Raw genomic sequence first — 5,217 nt, 5'->3', positions numbered from 1 at the left:
GTGAAGAAATACTTAGATAACAATACACTTATACTTGGTGACTTCAATCTAGCTCTTTCTACCCTCGATAGGTCTTCTAAGCACAACATCTCCAAAGAAACGAGAGCTTTAAATGATACACTGGACCAGATGGATTTCACAGATATCTACAGAACTTTACATCCCAACTCAACTGAATACACATTCTTCTCAAGTGCACATGGAACTTTCTCCAGAATAGACCACATACTGGGTCACAAATCGGGTCTGAACCAATACCAAAAGATTGGGATCGTCCCCTGCATATTCTCAGACCATAATGCCTTGAAATTAGAACTAAATCACAACAAGAAGTTTGGAAGGACCTCAAACACGTGGAGGTTAAGGACCATCCTGCTAAAAGATGAAAGGGTCAACCAGGAAATTAAGGAAGAATTAAAAAGATTCATGGAAACTAATGAGAATGAAGATACAACCATTCAAAATCTTTGGGATGCAGCAAAAGCAGTCCCGAGGGGGAAATACATAGCAATACAAGCATCCATTCAAAAACTGGAAAGAACTCAAATACAGAAGCTAACCTTACACATAAAGGAGCTAGAGAAAATACAGCAGACAGATCGTACACCCAGCAGAAGAAGAGAACTAATAAAGTTTTGAGCAGAACTCAACGAAATCGAGACCAGAAGAACTGTGGAATGGACCAACAGAACGAGGAGTTGGTTCTTTAAAGAATTAATGAGATAGATAAACCATTAGCCGGCCTTATTAAAAAGAAGAGAGGGGATCCCTGGGTGGCGCAGCGGTTTGGCACCTGCCTTTGGCCCAGGGCGCGATCCTGGAGACCTGGGATCGAATCCCACATCGGGCTCCTGGTGCATGGATCCTGCTTCTCCCTCTGCCTGTGTCTCTGCCTCTCTCTCTCTCTCTCTCTCTCTCTCTGTGACTATCATAAATAAATAAATTGAAAAAAATTAAAAATATTTTAAAAAATATTAAAAAAATAAAAAATAAAAAGAAGAGAGAGAAGAGTCAAATTAATAAAATCATGAATGAGAAAGGAGAGATCACTACCAACTCCAAGGAAATACAAATGATCTTAAAAACATATTATGAACAGCTATACGCCAATAAATTAGGCAATCTAGAAGAAATGGACGCATTTCTGGAAAGCAACAAACTACCAAAACTGGAACAGGAAGAGATAGAACCCCTGAACAGGCCAATAACCAGGGAGGAAATTGAAGCAGTCATCAAAAACCTCCCAAGACACAAAAGTCCAGGGCCAGATGGCTTTCCAGGGGAATTCTATCAAACGTTTAAAGAAGAAACCATACCTATTCTCCTAAAGCTGTTTGGAAAGATAGAAAGAGATGGAGTACTTCCAAATTCGTTCTATGAGGCCAGCATCACCTTAATTCCAAAGGCAGACAAAGACCCCACCAAAAAGGAGAATTACAGACCAATATCCCTGATGAACATGGATGCAAAAATTCTCAACAAGATACTAGCCAATAGGATCCAACAGTACATTAAGAAAATTATTCACCACGACCAAGTAGGATTTATCCCCAGGACACAAGGCTGGTTCAACACCCGTAAAACAATCAATGTGATTCATCATATCAGTAAGAGAAAAACCAAGAACCATATGATCCTCTCATTAGATGCAGAGAAAGCATTTGACAAAATACAGCATCCATTCCTGATCAAAACTCTTCAGAGTGTAGGGTGGGAGGGAACATTCCTCAACATCTTAAAAGCCATCTATGAAAAGCCCACATCAAATATCATTTTCAATGGGGAAGCACTGGGAGCCTTTCCCCTAAGATCAGGAACAAGACAGGGATGTCCACTCTCACCACTGCTGTTCAACATAGTACTGGAAGTCCTAGCCTCAGCAATCAGACAACAAAAAGACATTAAAGGCATTCAAATTGGCAAAGAAGAAGTCAAACTCTCCCTCTTCGCAGATGACATGATACTCTACCTAGAAAACCCAAAAGCCTCCACCCCAAGATTGCTAGAACTCATACAGCAATTCGGTAGCGTGGCAGGATACAAAATCAATGCCCAGAAGTCAGTGGCATTTCTATACACTAACAATGAGACTGAAGAAAGAGAAATTAAGGAGTCAATCCCATTTACAACTGCACCCAAAAGCATAAGATACCTAGGAATAAACCTAACCAAAGAGGTAAAGGATCTTTACCCTAAAAACTATAGAACACTTCTGAAAGAAATTCAGGAAGACACAAAGAGATGGAAAAATATTCCATGCTCATGGATTGGCAGAATTAATATTGTGAAAATGTCAATGTTACCCCAGGGCAATTTACACGTTTGTTGCAATCCCTATCAAAATACCATGGACTTTCTTTTTTTAAATTTTTTTTTTAATTTTTATTTATTTATGATAGTCACAGAGAGAGAGAGAGAGAGAGAGAGAGGCAGAGACACAGGCAGAGGGAGAAGCAGGCTCCATGCACTGGAAGCCTGATGTGGGATTCGATCCCGGATCTCCAGGATCATGCCCTGGGCCAAAGGCAGGCGCTAAACCGCTGCGCCACGCAGGGATCCCCCCGTGGACTTTCTTCAGAGAGTTGGAACAAATTATTTTAAGATTTGTGTGGAATCAGAAAAGACCCCGAATAGTCAGGGGAATTTATAAAAGAAAACCATATCTGGGGGCATCACAATGCCAGATTTCAGGTTGTACTACAAAGCTGTGGTCATCAAGACAGTGTGGTACTGGCACAAAAACAGACACATAGATCAATGGAACAGAATAGAGAACCCAGAAGCGGACCCTGAACTTTATGGTCAACTAATATTCGATAAAGGAGGAAAGACTATCCATTGGAAGAAAGATAGTCTCTTCAATAAATGGTGCTGGGAAAATTGGACATCCACATGCAGAAGAATGAAACTAGACCACTCTCTTGCACCATACACAAAGATAAACTCAAAATGGATGAAAGATCTAAATGTGAGACAAGATTCCATCAAAATCCTAGAGCAGAACACAGGCAACACCCTTTTTGAACTCGGCCACAGTAACTTCTTGCAAGATACATCCACGAAGGCAAAAGAAACAAAAGCAAAAATGAACTATTGGGACTTCATCAAGATAAGAAACTTTTGCACAGCAAAGGATACAGTCAACAAAACTAAAAGACAACCTACAGATGGGAGAAGATACTTGCAAATGATGTATCAGATAAAGGGCTAGTTTCCGAGATCTATAAAGAACTTATTAATAACTCAACAGCAAAGAAACAAACAATCCAATCATGAAATGGGCAAAAGACATGAACAGAAATCTCACAGAGGAAGACATAGACATGGCCAATATGCACATGAGAAAATGCTCCACATCACTGGCCATCAGGGAAATACAAATCAAAACCACAATGAGATACCACCTCACACCAGTGAGAATGGGGAAAATTAACAAGGCAGGAAACCACAAATGTTGGAGAGGATGCGGAGAAAGGGGAACCCTCTTACACTGTTGGTGGGAATGTGAACTGGTGCCGCCACTCTGGGAAACTGTGGAGGTTCCTCAAAGAGTTAAAAATAGACCTGCCCTACGACCCAGCAATTGCCCTGCTGGGGATTTACCCCAAAGATACAGATGCAATGAAACACCGGGACACCTGCACCCCGATGTTCATAGAAGCAATGGCCACGATAGCCAAACTGTGGAAGGAGCCTCGGTGTCCATCGAAAGATGAATGGATCAAGAAGATGTGGTTTATGTATACAATGGAATATTACTCAGCCATGAGAAATGACAAATACCCACCATTTGCTTCAACGTGGATGGAACTGGAGGGTATTATGCTGAGTGAAGTAAGTCAGTCGGAGAAGGACAAACATTATATGTTCTCATTCATGTGGGGAATATAAATAATAGTGAAAGGGAATAGAAGGGAAGGGAGAAGAAATGGGTAGGAAATATCAGAAAGGGAGACGGAACATGAAGACTCCTAACTCTGGGAAACGAACTAGGGGTGGTGGAAGGGGAGGAGGGCGGGGGGTGGGGGTGAATTGGTGACAGGCACTGGGGGGGCACTTGACGGGATGAACACTGGGTGTTATTCTGTATGTTGGTAAATTGAACACCAATAAAAAATAAATTTATTTAAAAAAAATTTGTTCATAACCCTTTCACAAAGATGGCACCTAAGGTGAAGAAGGAAGCCCCTGCCCCTCCCAAAGCCAAAGCCAAAGCCAAAGCAGAGGCTTTGAAAGCTAAGAAAGCGGTGCTGAAAGGCGTGCACAGTCACAAAAAGAAGAAGATCTGCACGTCACCTACATTCCGAGGACCCAAGACCCTGTGTCTCCGAAGGCAGCCCAAATATCCTCGAAAGAGCACCCCCAGGAGAAACCAGCCTTATCACTATGCCAGCATCAAGTTCCCCCTAACTACTGAGTCAGCCATGAAGAAAATAGAAGACAACAACACACTTGTGTTCATTGTGGATGTCAAGGCCAATAAGCACCAGATCAAACAGGCTGTGAAGAAGCTCTATGGCATTGATGTGGCCAAGGTCAACACCTTGATCAGGCCTGATGGAGAGAAGAAAGCATATGTTCGATTGGTTCCTGACTCTGATGCTTTGGATGTTGCCAACAAAATCGGGATCATCTAAACTGAGTCCAGCCGGCTATAAATCTAAATATAAATTTTTTCACCAAAAAAAAAAAATTTTTGTTTATAAAGTATATTTTATTGTACATTTTTTTCTGTTTCTTGAAATGGTATTTATTTCCCTCTTCCTCTCCATCACTTTTTGCTAATATATTTTGTCAAATTCCAATACTTGCTCTATCCCATATTTGTTTTGGTGGCATGGTGGAGGAAGTCTGTGGTCCACTGTGAGTGTTTTATTATGACTGTGGTTAATCACTGTAATTACTAATCCTGATGACTGCTCTAAAGTTGAAGCATTAGGATAGTAGTTTAGTGTTTTGAGAGTAGTTATTGGAGTGAGAGGCAATTTTCCACATGTATATTTCATTCACATTAAGTTAAACATTTTTTTGATATGGGATATCTAAGTGGAGATGTCAGGCAATTGGATGCCTAAGTTCCGGGAGGATTAATTATTCAGTTTTTTAAAAAAATGTTTTGAGTTAGAAGATAAATTATCAGATTTAAGCAGGTAGGAGGTATTTACAACCACAGAAGCAGATAAGAAAAAGTAGAGAAGGCTCAACGTCCTCCAGTGC

The 5,217-nt window shown here is 40.8% G+C and overlaps 1 pseudogene; it reads left to right on the top strand.

Moving 5' to 3' along the window:
* Positions 1-4,160: 4,160 nt before the first annotated feature.
* LOC140609522 (large ribosomal subunit protein uL23 pseudogene) lies at positions 4,161-4,645 on the top strand (annotated as a pseudogene).
* The last annotated feature ends 572 nt before the right edge of the window (positions 4,646-5,217 follow it).

Source organism: Canis lupus, chromosome 18 (genome assembly GCF_048164855.1).
Source record: "Canis lupus baileyi chromosome 18, mCanLup2.hap1, whole genome shotgun sequence".
NCBI lineage: Eukaryota > Metazoa > Chordata > Mammalia > Carnivora > Canidae > Canis > Canis lupus.
Note: the sequence above shows the minus strand (reverse complement) of the source record. Positions and strands in the feature narration are given on the sequence as shown.